We start from the raw sequence: 19,592 nt of genomic DNA on the forward strand, positions 1-19,592 counted from the left end.
CTTCACCTTGGCAGGACTCTTCTTGTGATCCTTTTTCTTTGTATGGATCTTTGCAGAACTTTTCTTCTTTTGATCCATTTTCTTTGCATCCAAACCTTTGGTGGCTCTACCTTTCTTTGGTGGCAAAGGAGAATCTGGATCATTTGGATTTATTGATCTTTCCAAAACCATAGAAACAGCCTTCTCTCTCACCCATGTGACCCAAGACTCTACATAGTCATGCAACTGAAAAAAATAGAAAAAGGAACTAAAGGACATGACATACATACATAAAACATCAAAATAAATACATGAACCACACTTACAGTGAGTGTAGTCATCCGGCACCTTGACTCAAGATATCTCCATGCATTTGCAAGCACCCTCCATCCACAAGATGTTGAGTCTGTCTATAAAGGCACTTTTTGATTGTAGTACTTGAAAGCTTCTATATTGTAATCCTTGTTTGTGGTACTCAGGTGACCAACAATAAGTTTGGCAGCACTACAAGAAGACATTGAATCAAAAAGCTACTAATAGAAAACAATGGGCCATCATCAAGCATAGATTATGCTTCATACTTACAATTTACTTTTCCCATGGATACTTGACAATGAATTCATAAATGTAATATCTTTCTCCAAAAGATTGAAGATAATAAGACTCCAATGTCCTCTACAAAAAAAAAACAAATTAGCTAAGAATACCACAAAATGTTAAAAATAACATGTAAGGAGTTAAGAATTACCCTTCAACATAGGGGTATAATATGTAATTGTAGGTCAGCATGTTAAAATCATCAAAAACACTTGAAAGGGTTCCTTGGTTGTTGAAAAGGCACTGTGTCACTAGAGGGTCAAGTATGGCAATTTGCATAGCTAGAGCCTCTGGAAGATCCCTCATAAGACACCTGGAAAAGGAAATTAAACACAAGCCTCAATGAGCCCCCTTGTGCCTGTCTGCCATGCACATGCACTAATAATTAGCAAAGCAAAACACCTGAGAGAGATATAGAGCACAGTGTCACCAAGCTCAATGTTGGGATTTACAAGCATACTTGTGTCTTGAGGGAATATGTCCAAATATGCCTTAGTATCTCCAAACAAGGAGACATCCACCACCATTTGGCCTGTGACTTTTTCATAAAGAAGAGAGTTGGATGCTCTTAAAATTTCAGCTTGCTCTTTAAGGATAGCATCCTCAGATATCATGTCTTGCTCCCTCCCAACTTCCTTTCGTGCTTTAATATCCTGGGATTTTCTTGTCTCGTACTCATGTGTAACATCCTCAATGACAACCCCAAAATATTTCTGCTGCCTAGAAGGAGGGATGTTTAAAATTTGGAAGGCTCTAAGATCCTCACTAGGAATTAGCTCAAGAGCCTTATCAAACTTGTACCTTAGCCTTGACACAAGCACAAAATATTTGCTCATAAGTGTGACCCTGTGAGCAAATGCAGCTACAATGTAGCTATCATTCATAAAGTCTATGAGAAAATCCTCAGCAGCTTCTTGAAGGCACATCACAGCTTGAGACTGCCACCTTACCAAGACAAAAGTTTTGATATTCATCATGCTTACAAGTCTATCGGATATCTCCTTGACAACTCTCATAAAAGAGAGCTTTGAAATCAGTAGACAAGTAGACTTTTGTGCTTTTCTTATTTCTCTTAGGGACTTCACCTGATAATTCAATCTTTTTCTGGAATTGGGCCTCTGACGAGGTAGTGGAGGGGGTGCTTTCTCTGCATCTTTCTCAGCATCACCTATTTCTGGATCAGTTGGGGCTTGGTAGACCTTCCTTGCAGTTTGCTTAGTCCTCGCCATTTGGGTAAAAAAGCACACGACGCGACAGACGCGTAGGCCACAACCTTCAAGATGTTTCTATCGCGGTGTGTGTGAGGAGAAGGGTGACAACACGACGCGATAGAAGGGTGACCCAAGCTTTGGAATAGGTTCGTATTGCGTCGTATGTGATCACCAGAACATCCAAAAAGAATCTCACAAAACGCCCTGTACGATGCGATAGAGGGCGCAACCACACCTTAGAACGTCACCGTATCGCGTCGTATGCGAGGTGAAATCTTTAAGCCGAGCAGATCCCCCGCACGACGCGATGAGAGCCTCACCTGACCGTTGCAACATACGCCTATCACGTCGTATGGGAAGCCATGAGTATTCTGAAAAAAAAGACTTTCACAATGCAATAGAGGGCACAAAAACACCTGAGGACATGGTATAGAGCCTCGCATGCAAGTTGTGAAACTGTTTAAATTGCCGAGCAGCAACCCCCGTATGACGCGATGAGAGGTACACCGAGACTCTCAAACTTGCGCCTATCGCGTCGTAAGGGACGCTTAGAGTATGGGAAGCGGTAGAAAGTAGAAGGTGTGGATGACTCGAAGTGCGGGTAGTTGAGGACGACACGACGCGAATGTCGAGTATGGGAGAAAGCACAAAATGAGCACGTGACAAGGCTTTATATACATAAGATCGTTCGTACAACGACCGTTGTGCGCAGGCCACATGGCACGTGTGCATGGCTGACACGTGTCACCAACGATCATATTTCGGATGTTATATAAAGCTTGGTCTTGAATTTTAAAAATGTTGCACGTTAACTTGTCGCATACGACGCGAGATATGATCTTTTTTTGTGTAATCCTTTCGTCTCGCACGATCTCATCTTTGCAAATTGCACATCGGTGGCCCCTATCGTTTTTTGTTTGCTTTGTCTCGTACGACGCACAGGGAAGAAGTTCCAAAGGCTGGGTCCAACGCCTATCACGTCATTTGGTGTTGTTTTTCGGTTTGGTGTGGCTTTGTCCCGCACGACACACAGGGAAGCAATTCCAAAGGCTAGGTCCAGCGCCTATCGCGTCGTTTGGTGTTGTACGGTTTGGTGTGGCTTTGTCCCACACGAAGCGCAAGGAGGCACTTCCAAAGCCTCGGTCCAACGCGTATTGCGAGGTCCGGGGTTGTTCGTTTTGCTGTGGTACATTGGCACTAGTACATTAGCACTAGTACATTTGCAAACGTTGGGCGTATTTTCGTACCTTGTACCTAGCTTCACCTGTCGAACTTTCCTCTACCATGATTGAAGGCCGGGAGGAGATTTTGGAGGAGAATCCAAGTGAGAAACTATTGGTGGTTGTGATGGATGGTGGTGACATGGAGGTGTACACCAAAGCATATGAAATATTCAACCCTGTGTTTGATCTTGCAGCTTTGTTAGAACATTTGAAAGACTTCTTGGCAGAAGAATTCAAAGAGTTTGAAGAAGCAGTTGAAGGCAAGTGTTTGGTTTTAGATGGGAAGGCTTATTGTCATCTAACCGAATATACTACAAACTCAATTGAGAAGAGCAAAGTAACAAGGAGGTTTGGAAGATTTTCTAAGAACACTTCCTTTGTTTGTCCACCTACCATTTCTTGTCAATTACATTTAAAACCTTGTAACCTTGTTCCAAAAGAAGTTGCTTTTCTTTTCTTTTTGTTCCTTAAAGCTGACATGCAAGGCAAAGCTGATGAAGTGAGATACAGATGAGGCAACAAATAAAAATGTTTCCACAGTTTTGCAGCTTGAGAAAAGTGAAATTTTAGAAGAGGAGGAAGTTGATGTTGCAGCTGAGGAGCAGGAGAGTGCAAATTTTGATGTTGCTCAATTTAGAGCTAGTACTGTCATTGATGAGCCAACAGATGAGGTAGAGGTATTTGAAGCTTCCCTTACTATTCCAAACCTTCCCTACTTTTTTATCAATGGGAAAGAGTATATTCCTCTCCATCATATCCAGTGTTTGCCTAATATGAGGGAGGACTACTGTATTGCAACCATTTCTGAAGCTTCTGTGTCACACGAACAGAATAATAGAGATAGGCAACAAAGTATAGAGAAAGAGATCTTTGTATTGATGGATTTTTGTAGAGTTTTGATACAAAAGAGGAGCAATAAAATATATGGGCGCACTCCGTTGTACGGAGCTCGAACCTCACGACCACCCCCGAGCTTCAGTCCGCTTGCATGCAGCGTCTCACTCGCACTCGCACTCGCACTCGCAGAAGAGGAGATCTATGAATGATCCCCAAACGCACCACCCGTCGTACTTTTATCATTCTTTTCCTCGAAAAGCCTGTGACTTCTCAAAATAGCCTCTTTTTAGGCGTTCAGTCAACTCGATTTTCACACCAAGTATACCTGCGAGAATAAGATAATAACGTGATCGCTAAGCGATCCATAAAGGTTAAATTTTTATCGTGACACTTTGCACAGATCCTGTTTCACACACTGATTTCTGCATTGCCTACAAAATAGTCAAAAGAACATACTCGTGCAACCAATTCAACATGATAATCAAAGTAAACAAACATAATTATATACCTTCATAATCTCAATTGCAATAGTCTACCATGAAGAAACAATCCACTTCTTGGTTGATAGCAGGGAGAGCTGTAAGATGTTGTATGTCTACCTGTCCCTGTGTATACTACACTACTACTTCCTTCTGTTTGTTTTCATTATAACTTTTACAAACAAACTCAGAACAGAGCAATCGAGGTACTCAAAACGACGAGAATAGACTTGGTGTACAAGACTTGGCGGACAGAATTGCGAAAAACGTCTTTCTTTGGCTGAAAACGCAACCTTTAGGTTGCGACTCCTAAAACCTCTTTTTTTGGGTCTCCACTACTTTTTCAACTTATTTTAATCTTACCCATGCATTTTAAACTAAAACACATAAATATAAAACATTGTTATTAATTAAAATCTCAATTTTACTGTTCATAGACAGACTATCTGTTATTCATTAATCTTTATCAAATACGTCTTTAGTATATTATTTAAAAAAATAATATATGTTTTCTCTTAATATCTCAAACTCATTCATATAAGCTCTATTTAATAGACTATTCAACAATCTTCCAAATCGTGCTAAACAAAAGATATGCCCTACTCCATTTTTTTTCGACTTTTAGAACTTCAAAAATTAGTCCCATTACATTCTCCCCTTATCAAAATTAACTCTATCCTCAGAGTTGTAAAGAGAGAAAAATTCTCTTTGCAAAAGTACACTAGATCAACCCATGATGCATCCTCTACTGGATAGTTCTGCCACTTAACTAAAACTTTCACAATGTCTCTATTTCTTAGATGTTTAACACGCCTATCTAGCACTAAGTCTGGTTCTACAGTCAATGTTCTGTCATCTTTCAACTTAGAGATGTCCTGTAGAACATGATGCACATTACGAATATACTTTTTCAATAAACTCACATGAAATACAGGATGCACTTTAACATGAGAAGGCAATTCTAATTTGTAAGCTAATGAACCAATGCGCTTCAAAATTTTAAATGGCCCAGCAAATCCTAGAGACAATCTTCTATCCTTTTCAAGAATCAAATGAGACTTCTCAGAAATGACCTTTAAGAAAACCATATCACCAGTTTCATACTCCACAACACGATGTTTCTTGTCATAATACAATTTATGTCTCTTTTGAGCTTCTCTAATATTTCCCCTAATTTTGGACAACTCGTTATCCATTTTCTCAAGCATCTCACGTGACAGTTCTACCTTATTCCTTGAGTTAAGAAGATTAATAGGTGGGACAGTTATAGCCATACATTGCCTCAAACGGAGTCATCCTAATAGATGTATGATATGAACTGTTATATGCAAATTCAACCAAAGGCAGATATTCATTCCAATTAGATTGGTCTTCATTGACATACATTCGTAACATATCTTCTAAAATACGATTCACTCTCTCTGTTTCCCCATCAATTTGAGGATGAAAAGCAGTAGACATGCGTAACTGGGTACCTATAGAGTCAAAAGTTGATCTCCAGAAATGAGAAGTGAACTTGGAGTCTTTGTCAGACACTATGTTCTTGGGCATGCCATGCAAACAAAATATCTCTTTCTTAAACAAGCGTGAAATGGTCAATGCAATATTAGTTATTTTTACAGAAAAAAAGTGAGCTTGTTTTGTGAGTCTATCTACCACCACAAAGATCGAATCATACCCTCCAGGAGTAGTAGGAAGTCTAATGATAAAGTCCATGGATATAGACTCCCACTTCTGTAAAGGAATGTCTAAGGGTTGAAGGTCACCAGGCATCCTCTTATGTTCAATTTTTATTGTGCGTGACATTGAAAGCATTCACACACATAATTATTAACATCCAATTTCATACGCGGCCAAAAGAATGAACTTTTAATCTTTTCATATGTCTTATTCAATCCAGGATGACCAGAAAAAGGTGAATTATGACACTCATGCAGAATTTGACTCTTAAAAGCAGAATTTGCAGGAATACACAAGCGGTCATAATAATACAGATTTTCCTTATAAAAGTGATATATGTTCTCATACATCTCACTAATATTCTCACGCAAGAATTTCAAAATAGGAATATAAAAAGAATCATTTTCAACTTCAACATGTATCTCATCAATCAAATTGGATTGCACAACAGTCAACAAATTACACATGGGCCTACGACTCAATGCATCTGCAACTTTATTTTCTTTTCCACACAAATACTTCAAATCAAAATAATACTCAGCTAGCAATTCAATCCATCTCCTTTGTCTGTTGTTTAACAATGGCTGAGTGAAAATATACTTCAAACTTTGATGATTAGTACGCAATTCAAATTTGACACCAAGCAAAAGATGACGCCAATGTTTCAATGCATGAACAACAACAAGCAATTCTAGAACATGTGTTGCATAGTTCAATTCATGTCGTCTTAATTTCCTAAACTCATATGCAACCACTCTTCCTTCTTGTGTCAAAACAAAACCTAATTGTTCACCACTAGCGTCATAGGACACAACAAATGGTTTGCCCATCTCAGGAACTTTTAAAACATAATTTTCCGCTATTTTGGCCTTCAGGGTTTCAAAAGCAGTCTCACAGCTAGAAGTCCACACAAAACCCTTGTCTTTCTTGGTCAATTCGGTCAAAGGACTTGCTATCTTAGAGAAATCTTCAATGTGTGCTCTCTCATATTGTGCTAGACCCATAAAGCTTCTCACATCCCTTAATGACTTAGGTGTTGGCCACTCCACAATAGACTTAACTTTGTCAAGATCAATGTGAATCCCCTCTTTAGAAATCACTCTTCCCAAATACACAATCTGATCCTTTGTAAAGAAACACTTACTTGCTTTGGCATACACTTTATGTTCACACAAAACTTCAAATGTTTTCTTTAAATGCAATGCCTGATATTCTTCATTCTTAGAATACCCAAAAATATCATCCAAGAATATCAGAATGAAGTCATCAAGATACGGGTGAAATATTATTCATTAAGCACATGAAAGTTGCTGGTGCATTAGTCAAACCAAAAGCAAGAACTGTAAATTCATAATGCCCATAACGTGTACGAAAAGTAGTCTTTGGAATATCCTCGGCCTTAATGCGGATTTGATGGTAGCCAGAACGAAGGTCGACCTTTGAAAATATTGTGGCACCACTCAAATGGCTAATCAATTCATCTATGTGAGGAAGAGGATATTTGTTCTTAATGGTCTGTTTGTTTAATCCCCTATAGTCAATGCATAACCTATATGTACCATCCTTTTTGTTTTGGAATAACACAGGACTACCCCAAGGAGATACACTAGGTTTAATGAAACCCTTTTTCAAAAGATCATCAAGTTGTATCTTGAGCTCTTTAAGCTCATCAATATTGAACCTGTATGGAGTCCTTGAATAACGTGTTGCTCCTGGATATAGATCTATAGCATGGTCTATAACTCTAGGTGGAGGTATACCAGGAAGATCGTCCGGAAACACATCCTTAAATTCATGTAAGAGATCCTCTATAAATTTTGGATTTGTCTCTTTCTGTTTATCCCCAGATTCTTCTTTAATCTCATTAACAAACACAAGAAATGTCTTACACTCTTATCTAAGTCACCTTATCAATTCCATGGCCAAAACTAGATTTAGAATCTCTTTCTTTCCTCGAAGAGTGTGACTTATCATCATCAAATGATTAAAGATATATTTTTCTTTTTTAACAATCAATCAAAACATGATTTTCAATCATCTAATTGATACCAATGATAACATCATGCATATCAATGTTTATGATATAGGAATCATCTTTATGCTTCCGACTCTTCAAAGAAAAAAAACAAATTCTCTACTAACTCTTTCGTGAACCATTATTACCACTGGTTTTAAGTCCACAAGTCTTTTAACTTCTCGATTTAATTTCAAGTTTAATTTCTCAACAATCAATTTAGACAATAAGAAGCAATGAATACATGACCCAAATCAATTAAGAAATTCAAATTTAAATCTCAACTTCTACGCATAAATTCGATCTCACAGAAGCTTTCAAAGGACATATCAAAGACATAAAACATCACAAAGAAGGGGTAGATGACTTACCTTTATCGTACGCATCGCCAAAAATCTCCAATTGATCCATCTTGGTATGTATTGTCTTATCCGTCACCTTGCTCGAGCATCCGAAAGTCTGGTGGTCGTGTTCTCAATATTGAAAGTATAATCCAAATCTTTGAGTTCTTCAATCCACGCTTCTAAATCTTCGCATGTCTTTCTTATGTCATCAAACTCTTTAAACTTAGCCTTTGTTAAGAATGATTTGGTTGTCACTTCTCCCATATCGTCATTGTTTCTTTTTCGCGTTGACGACCTCTACGTCCACCATCATCGTTCCCACCATCACCACTATCACCACCGCCAGGTGCCCCAGCACCGCCACGATGATTATTGTTTCCTAGTGGATTAGCATGGTTTTCGCCTTCATATTGGCCCCATCAAGGTCCACATAGATATCAGGCTCTCGTGTTGCTTTGCCCCACAGAGCCTCAGCACGCTCCCGATTTACTTATTCCAGATATTCTCGTAGTCACCGAATCAGGACTTCTTGCTCCTTCATCCTCCTCTCGTATCCTTCCATGTCTAGAATCAACCGCTTGCTCTGATACCACTTGTCACAGGAACAGAATAATAGAGATAGGCAACAAAATATAGAGAAAGAGATCTTTGTATTGATGGATTTTTGTAGAGTTTTCATACAACAGAGGAGCAATAAAATATATGGGTGCACTCCGTTGTACGGAGCTCGAACCTCCCGACCACCCCCAAGCTTCAGTCCACTTGCATGCAGCGTCTCACTCGCACTCGCAGAAGAGGAGATCTATGAATGATCCCCAAACGCACCACCCGTCGTACTTTTATCATTCTTTTCCTCGAAAAGCCTGTGACTTCTCAAAATAGCCGCTTTTTAGGCGTTCAGTCAACTCAATTTTCACACCAAGTATACCTGCGAGAATAAGATAATAACGTGATCGCTAAGAGATCCGTAAAGGTTAGATTTTTATCGTGACACTTTTCACAGATCCTGTTCCACACACTGATTTCTGCATCGACTACAAAATAGTCAAAAGAACATACTTGTGCAACCAATTCAACATGATAATCAAAGTAAAAAAACATAATTATATACCTTCATAATCTCAATTGCAATAGTCTACCATGAAGAAACAATCCACTTCTTGGTTGATAGCAGGGAGAGCTGTATGATGTTGTATGTCTACCTGTCCCTGTGTATACTACACTGTTACTTCCTTCTGTTTGTTTTCATCATAACTTTTACAAACGAGCTCAGAACAGAGCAATCCAGGTACTCGAAATGATGGGAATAGGTCTGGTCTACAAGACACCGTAGACAGAATTGCGAAACCATCTTTCTTTGGCTGAAAACGCAATTTTTAAGTTGCGAATCATAAAACCTCTATTTTTGGGTCTCCACTACTTTTTCAACTTATTTTAAGCTTACCCATGCATTTTAAACTAAAACACATAAATATAAAACACTGATATTAATTAAAATCTCAATTTTACTGTTCATAGACAGACTATCTGTTATTCATTAATCTTTATCAAATACGTCTTTAGTATATTATTTAAAAAAATAATATATTTTTTCTCTGAATATCTCAAACTCATTCATATAAGCTCTATTTAATAGACTATTCAACAATCTTCCAAATTGTGCTAAACAAAAGATATGCCCTACTCCATTTTTTTTCGACTTTTAGAACTTCAAAAATTAGTCCTATTACATTCTGAGGTGACCAAAGATTTTATTCACACAAAAGAAGATTCAAAAGAGGAGTTTTTGGCACTTGATCTTCATACATCCAATAAAGATTTTTTGCCTGCTCCTGATGCACTTGCTCTATGCATGAGAAGAGTGGAAGAGGAAAAACCTTCCCTCAAAGATGAGGATTTTGAGAAGAGGCTTGTTGAACTTGGCATCCAATCTTTTGGCAGAGACTTTAATAAGATGAAAAAAATTGGAAAGGAAGTTGACATAAGACAGATGACCGGATCATGCAATCTCCTTCAAGAAAAAGTCATTGCCGAAGATGAATTGCAAAAGGTGATCTCCCTAGTGAAATCTTTCTTTCTTTTCAAGTTAGTTTTAATTACTCATTGTCTTGTTTTGCAGATTGAACTCCTTGACAAAGACAATTTTCTTGGGAGAGCTAAAGGCTCGAGAGGGAAAGCAATAGAGGGGTCTTCAAGAAGGGATGCCTCCTCTCTCATGCACTACATGCCTACATTGGGTAGTGCCACCTTCTGTGCTTTCACATGCAGTATTCTGAAGATCCTGAGTTGGCAATGTTTGCACTGAATATATTGTCACGGTTTTTAGGGTACACTCCCCTTCAAATCAATGAAAACAAGATTATGCTACTTGAGAGAGCAGCAGCACTTCGAATGTTTGGATATGCTGCAGGATTCAATGCCTCAAGAGTAGGCTACTTTCTTTGCTACTCTAGCTATGCAGCAGCAGCTGAGGAGACAAATGTCAACCTTATTGGGGGCTATAAAAGAAGAAAGTTTTTGAGATATAGGGGTGACATGCCTGGAGATATAAAAAAAAACAAAAACTGATGTAAATTTGATAATTTTTTGCACCAAAATATCTTTTTTGAATTTGGATCTCTTTAGAAAGATTCAGTACAAAGTTTCAAAGTGAAGCATTAATCTCAGATCTATGGTTGAGCAGCATGGTTGTTTGATCTCATCCTTTGTAATTGCCTCCTATAGAACCAATTGAATAATTCCGTTAGTGCATTGCTCCTTCTTTGTCCACCTCCCTTTCTCGTACATTTGAAAAAAGAAGTCCTCACTTGATAGTGAGATTTTTCCATTCCGTGAGTATTCCATGTTGCAAGGGGTCCTTGTTTTGCAAAATATGGTCCATGCAGGTACAGAATATGCTAAAAATTTAAAAAAAGTTAGTTCAACTCAATAGGATGCAAAGTAAAATACTATCCATACTTTAGAAAGTAATTGAATACTCACCAAGTAATATGTGATGTCTTTTGCTCCCCAAGCATCTGTAATAGCAGTTGTTAATTGCTTTATTGTCTTTTTAAACTCATCTGCATAAGTAGCAGAGCTAACTTGTTGTCTCAAAACTTTCAAAAAATTATCGAGCTTCTTCCACACTTCCATGCATTTGTTGGCTACATCTGGTCTACTTTTGACATTGGTTGTTATAACACAAAGATCCTTCCAGCAGTTCCACATAGCATCAACTTGTTTGTTGTCATGGTTACTCAAAAATCTTCTGGCTTTTGCTCCACCCATTGAAACATCTTGCAAAACATCACCGGTTCCTTTTGAAAGAGTGGGATCTTTTTTTAGATGCACTTGACCACCATGAAAAACCATTTGAGAGAGCAAAGCCTCGCATTTTTCTATGCACTCGTCTGCAAGTTTAGTTGGCTTAATAGAATATGCATAGTCAAGATGGAGTCGAAGCAATTTTTCCAAGATTCTAATCTCTGCATGCATTGTGCATATATGTACATTTTTTAAATCTATTGTTAGAATTGGATCCCAAATCATAGAAGACGATGGGTAGTCAATGACGTTAACACTATTCCTCGATGGTGCTTTTCCAACCTCGTGTTCTACAAGCCATCCTTTTGTTCCAGTGCTTGCCATGCAATATAGACATGGATACTTGGTATTGGCACCACCACATACACCAAACATGCACTTTAATTCTTTTAGGTCGGCACTCAAGTGCCATTCTACAAAAAATTCACCCATGCCATCTACACAGAGTTTTTCACCTGCATTTTGGTCCTGTATAACAGAAGGGATATCGGTCTGCAAAAACAGCCATTTCAATGTATCGTGATTTTCTACTGGTATTTGAGCTGCTCCGATCCACCAAAGTTCCATTTCTGATTGAGTTTTGTGGTATGGGGAATCAAGCTTACCCTGCCTATAGTCCATGGCTATAGTCCAATGCTCTATTCATAAGGGATATGGATACTCTTTCCATTTTTTGACATTTTTGGATTTGAGCTTCATCCAATTTCAGAATCTACTTCTTGCATATTATAGTATCTCATCATAGTAGATTGAACGTTTTTTATACTCATCCAAATGTTATTAAAAACATTATACTCAAAAGAAGAATTTTTTTTTGTTTTTCATATGGCATCGTTCCTTCTATATGATAGTACTCTCCAAAATGTTCGGGTATTTCTTCGTTTAATAGAGTCCTAACTTTTCCAACATTATGAGGCCTAGGCAACCCAAAAGATTCAATCTTGTAATACTTTAAAACCTGAAACCAGGTTTTAGAGATGGCCCTGTAACCCCTTTTACACACCCCCACTGTGTCACAAACTTCTTGCATTTAAACCCATATCTTTCAGTAAACTTTGAAATACCAATTTTTTATGAGTTTGATTTTCAGGAAGTTTCAAAAGTTTAAGAATATCACTTTTGTTCATTACCTCATTCAAAAATCTCACCCTTTCTTGACCATTGGACATATCAAATCCTAAAAGACTAATCACATGTTCTCTAGTAATCTTTAATAGTTTTTTTCTTTGCCCAGAACCTTCTGTTAAGTTTACTACATCTCTCATTCGTTTTAGTCGTGCTCTTAATCCTATTGGAGTTTCTTTTAAAGTCCGAAGTTGGTGATTTTCTTGTTTTAGAGATGCTATTTGGTTTTCAAGTTCTAAAATTCTTGCTTCATTCGAAGACAAAACAGTTTTGAGATATTGAATGTAATGTGTATGATCAATGTGTAAATGAGATAACCTAGAACTATATCCTAGTAAGCCATTACCCCATCACCAACAAATCTCATCAAATCATGAGGTGTGTCAAAAAATGGATACCTTCCAGTGCTAGGATCCGGTGGATACAAGCTCCCATCTATCCATATATCAATGTGTTTCTTTCCCTCGTTGCGAAGTTGTTGTGCTTCATTTGCAGTTGTAACTGGTCTTTGATAGACACTCCGCGTAGTAGCATATTCCTAGCTTAGCTTAATGTTCAATTGAAACTTGCGGTTATCACTAATGGAAGATGTATTAGTCATTGTAAGTAATGAAGGCGAAGAAAGTATAATGAAAATAACGTAGCAGCAGAACAAGGTGCATCAAAGAAGAAGAGAAAAAGCTCGCGAAAGGTGAAAAAAAAGAGAGATTCAAAAGTGGAAACAACTATTTGCCGCCAAGTGAAGTAAATGAAAACAAATTTCGAGGTGAGCCACAAAGGAATGTCAAGAAAACGATATCTTTTTTAATATTTAGAGATATGTACCTAGATACGCTTTAGATTGCGTAGATATGCTTTAAATGACCAAAACGGACAAATTTGGATCCGTTTTGACCACAAACAGCTCTACTAATTAGTAATTTAACCAATTCCTTACATAGCCCTTTTTGAGTCGTTTTTGGCCCTAATGTACACAACAAATGGTAACCCAAAAAGAAGACCTCTTTAATCATATTTGTGTATGCTGTTCGGGTTGCCTAACCATATACCCTCACGTAAGTTTATGGGCATCTAAGATCTAAAATCATCTCACCAAACAACCCATAAATCATACATAATCAGCTCGGTTAACTCACGACGTCATATGGTACTTCCCCTTGGTAGCACCCCTACACGCGTAGGTAGAACCGGTTGTGGAACGATTAATAACTCACATTCCTGAGGTGATAACGGATACCTAAATACATTTATCATCAAGTTTCGTCAAGATTTGCAATTGGTTAGGTGGGTTTTCCCATCCAGTGAATCTATATAATGGCTCTCCAAGGAGCCTGGAGTGAAAAAAATTTGGTTTATAACTTGGGCCGCAAGCTGTTTTTTGACCATATCTCTTGGCTTGTGCATGATTTTCACATGACACCACAGAGAGAGATTGACTTAGATTATGTGTTTTATCTGTGGTTCATAGGGTTCGGGATAATTCATAATGGCTTGTGAGTTATGACCAAAACAATGTTCCTACCGCCTCTATGACATGAAACAAAAAGTGCTTTTTATGCACGCACGTGATCATAAACGCATCATGTGCATAAATCAACATGTTAAACGTGATGAAATAATTATGTGAAAACTCCATACATACTTGGTTAATCCATGCATGCACTTGTATACGAAAAAACAATCACCGAGAGGGTGACTACACAAAAAAACAACATAAAGATAGAGAGATGATGATAGCTATGGAGTTTAGAGCTTCTCACCGTGCTTTAGAATCGATTAGGGATTGTTAAAATTCTTCTTTCTTTGGCGCAAGCGGTGATGAGAGCTACGTAGAGGTATGTGCCACGAGAGCTTCAGGAGAGCGCGTACACCATGAAACGAGAGAGAAGATAGTAAACAAGTAGAGAGAGAATATCCTTCTTCTTCTTCTTCTTCCCATATATGAGAGAGAAGAGCTTATAGAGATGGTGATGAAGAACTTGCAGTACTCTGTATAATAGATACGTATAGCCTTACGGCAGTAGACACAACAGACGGCCCTGAAAATTGAGCACTAACTGACAATTCATAGGCAACTGCAATAAGCCAGAGTGATTCCCAAGTGAGAAGGTAGCGCTAGTTTTTGAGCTAGGAATAGCTTCCTGCTTTTGGGAACTTTGCTAAAAACATGCCTTTGCTTTTGGTGGTCAACTTTCCCACTTACCATTAAATTTTTATAGCAAAATTAAAAATATTGAACAATATCTGGCCAACAAATGGAACCTTAGCAAAATAAAAAATATTGAATAGTATCTGGCCGCACCATAACATAATTATGACTTTCCCGTACTACCTCAGCGTATTTACAATACCGTGTTTTATAAAAAAAATTCCCATAAAATTCCCGTTTGGTCTCGTTTTTGCTCCATGTGATCATTTTTAATTCCGACGGAGACTAGAATTAATATTTTTATGTTTAGGTCATCATGAAAAGCACAAAAACACCGAAAAGCATGAAAAGCTAAAAATAGCATAAAAAGCAAAAAAAATTCAAAATTTTCTAAAATTGAACCACGGGTTCCCCTCGTCCACTGGAATAAGAAAGGAGACTCGCTTTTCACTAAAAAAGCATTAAATATCATGAAAAGCTAAAAATAGCATGAAAAGCACTCAAAAAACAGATTTTTATAAAATTGAACCATTGTTTCCCTAGACCACGTAGATCAAGGTCGGATCAAAACAAAGTCTATTTAGACTCGGCTTCATGGCAGTCGTTCCCACAATGTACACTCACGAACCCATCTCCCCAAAGCACTAAAGCCCTCACCTAATTCAAAATGAATTTCCGCGGGATTCTTCCCATAAGAAATATTTTTTTCAAGCCTCTAACATATAGAGGGTGTAGTCCCATGAAGCAAAAGACCACAAGCATCAGGCCCTTGTAAAGGACAGCTCTTATGAACAAAATAGTATCCCTAAGCATCAAAAGGCTTTCATTATCAACAGCATTCTTTAAATTTTTCCAAAGCAAAGAAAAGGGCACTAGTTTCTTTAGTGTGAAGAGGGGCTTCACCTTGGTGAAGAGGTACTTCATACTATAAAAGCAAAGGGATAGTCTCTTCGAGTGATAATTTTGAAGATAAATGTTTACACATCCATCATTAAGGATATTGACATGTGCGAGTTAGATATTGTCCTTAGGCTTAGACCTCTCCATTGCACCTTGAGGGGTTGGAAGATTCAAAAGCTCTTTTCAAGGGGAAGAGCATTAGAATCAATTTTTTGTTTTGCACTAGTTTTATTTAGATTTTATTTTCATTTCCATTCAATAAAGTTCATGAGCAAGCTATGGTAGAAAGCATGGCAACAATAACATCAAGATGGTGCAAGTAAAAAAGTCGGAAGGCAAAGAATTAGGAGTAGAGAAGGATGAACAATGAATCTATGGCAATGAAAGTTTTTGCAAACTCTTGGACTAGAGTTGTGTGTTGGAATCCTGGATTGGAGTGTTTATCATGAGTTGTGTCTTGGATCAGGGATGATGGTTAGCCTGGATTGGCACACCTACTTTTTATTGTCATAGTCAAAATCCCAAGGGGAGGGCTGTTGGGAATTGTAGGCTTTATCTTATGTTGCTGTGTATCTCCTCTATCCTACTAGGATGCATAGGTAACACAAAACCATGCGGTAGCGTGTGGAAAAGGTACCTTAACGGTGTGGGTATCCATGGGGGTCATTTTTTACTAAAGGGTGTGGACTCACCTAGAGTCAATTATTGGACTCCTAAAGTGCCCTGCATGAGTTTGCAACTTACATGGGCTAATTTGAAAGAATTTTATGAAGTCATCAATGATGTCATTGAAGCAGCCTAGCTTAGCTCTATATAATGAGCTCTTTTGTACAAAATTTAGTTGAATTGATCAATCTACTTTTGTGCTTACATTCTACCCTATCTCTATTGTTTAACTAGTGTCATCATTAGCATGTTGACACCATGAATGGATTATCTCTACACTTCTAATAGTTGTCTCACGTTGTCAAATTTTGAATGCAGAAGATAGATTTGTCAATAACCATGCAATGGAGAGATGACAATGACTTGTGAAAGACCTAATCAAGTTGAAATGACAAGATTTCTTCAAGAGATTGTGTCCATGAAAAGATTAGGGAAGATGAACAGTAGGTACAAGAGAAAGAGGAATATACCCACCATGCTGAAAGAGGGGCTAGGGAGGAGAAGGGACTAAGTTTTCTCAACCAATGAATTCTCCCCAGCCTAAAACAAAGTCCACTCTGATGCAAAGAGAAGTGTCCCAATCTTAAGTATGAGACCTTAACCTAAAGAAATGGAGTCCTTTTAGAAGACCCTTGAACCATGGAAACACAAAGGGATGACAAGGAAAAGCTGGAGAAAATAGAGGGGACAAGATAACCTAGAGATTAGTCAAACCAAGTATGGATATTTGCTCCAAGTAGACATGGTTGTTCCACTAATATACAATGTAGTAAAATGGAAGAGCCATCCTAGTTTCTTTCTACTTACATGTTCCACAAATGTTACAGAGAGGTCTAAAATATTGAGCTTATATGTAGAGATACTCTGAATATGACCCTGGTTCCCCTCTATATATATACCATCTTGTGTGCGTATTCTACACACTTTGAGGGTTTACTCTCTACATACTGTCTCTCTTTTCTTCTCTTCCTCTATCTTCTCATTATAATTTCAAAGTGTGGTTTCTTTTTCTTCACAAAATAGTGTGGTTTTGGTCTCCATAGCTTTGCACGATGGGCACATGAAAAAGTTTGCAATTCAAAAAAATAATTTTAGCATTTGAAGAGTCGTTCTTAAGGTTTTGGGGAATTTTGGAGTACTCGTCATGAGACATATGTCAACTTTTGTATCAAAAGTAATCTACAATGAATCCATAACTATTTTCAGCATGTTTTGAATCAAAATTATCAAAATATAAGAGCTTTAATATTTTTGAATCCATATGTGCTGAATTTCTTATTGTGAATCTTCGATTTTCTTTTCATACATTATATGTAATTTGCTTTATAACAAAAAATGGATCAACAGTTAAGTATATTATCACATCCAATTATGCTCCAGTTGTTTTGACACTACTCACATCATGACAGATTTGTCAACTTTTGCATTAAAAGTAATTTACAACAAACTGGTAACTATTCTCAATTTTTTTTGAATCAAAACCATCAAGATGTAAGAGATTTTATATTTTCAAATCCAAGTGTGTTGAACTTATTATTGTGAATCTTAGATTTGCTTTCCATGCTTGTATGTAATTTTTTTTGTATAAAAGAAATTAGATCAAGAGTTAAGTATACTGAATTTATATCACATTCAATTAGATTTACATCTTGATTTGTTGTAAATCTTTGATTTTCTTTTCATGCATCATATGCAATTTGGTTTGTGTAAAAAACTTTGATCAAGAGTTAAGTATATCGAATTTATATCACTTTTAATTTGATCTACATATTCAAAGAAGTAGATGAATTGATTGATCTCCATATTTACTCTTTATGTGTATCACATATATTTCGATGCATGTGCAAGGGTTAGATCAAAGTTATATCACTTTAGATCTTTTTATTTTGCTTTTATTCAATTATTTGCTAATTGTTCATATAATTATTTGTATGAATTGTTTGTTTTTGAGATGGTTATTATTATATGACATTGTTCCATGATGCCGTGATGTGTTTTCATGTTGACTAAAAATCGTTCGTATTGATCGTTTATTATTTAGATAGTTATTATCCCATGAATTTGAGAGTCATATCTGAGTTGAAAATGCTACAAACAAAGTTTTATTTTTCAAAAAAGAACTTTTTTTGCATAAAATTACAACCTACTACTTAACTTAAGCAAGTAGTAAATGTTCTCAGTCTTTATGTAGGCAACATAGAAGTGTGATAAGATCAGTACATACGTATTGATGTATTTTTCAAAGAAGTTTGAGTCTATTAAAAAGAAAATCGGTCTATCATTGAGTCAATTTAGTAAAATTATACGCAATTTACCAAATTAGTCCTTAGAGATGGCCATGCAAAGACAACTTCAACCCTTGATTTATTTTCTTGATAGTTTTTATCAACTAATTATGTATTGTGTATATTTCCCTGATAATTTTTTTCGTTTATACATCTAAATAGCTAGCTGTTGAATTATTTTTTAACAAAAGCCACAAAAGTGGCTATTTTTTTACACGATTAGTGTTCAGCAAGCCTTGGGAGTTGAACAAGTGGCAAGTTTCCATACTCAATATGAAGGATTTGGGTTGAAATTGGAGAGAAGAACTTTCACATAGTTCCAACCGCTAAACAATAGAGATTTTTGAAACATAGAATAACTTTTGCAAAATTTTCTTAGGGATTCTAAAGAAGGGAAATCAAGAACAAAAAAGAATCCCAAATATACACTTTTAAGAAAAAAGAGAACAAGAAAGTGAAGAAAGGATCAATTCACTTCAAGCAATACATTGAAAGATTTCATGTTTGAGAGCTACCACAAGGTGAGAAATTGTCAGTTCTCTTTGTAGAGGGCTTGAGAAATGAGACTCTCCAAAAGGACCGGCACTTGAAAGCATGCACCACATTTGAGAAAATCTCTAGAATTGCATTATATCTAGTTGAAAATTGTAAGATTTATGGAGAGGTATCAAAAGATGTAGTAGATAATACAAGCAGTAATACCTCTTCTACCACAAGTGAATCCATAACAAAATGAAGTGTTCAATCTCCATATGCATTAAATGTTGGAGCATCAAATGGTCTAGGAGATGATCAAA

This window comes from Adiantum capillus-veneris, chromosome 5 (genome assembly GCF_014529385.1).
Source record: "Adiantum capillus-veneris isolate H3 chromosome 5, ASM1452938v2, whole genome shotgun sequence".
Taxonomy (NCBI): Eukaryota; Viridiplantae; Streptophyta; class Polypodiopsida; order Polypodiales; family Pteridaceae; genus Adiantum; species Adiantum capillus-veneris.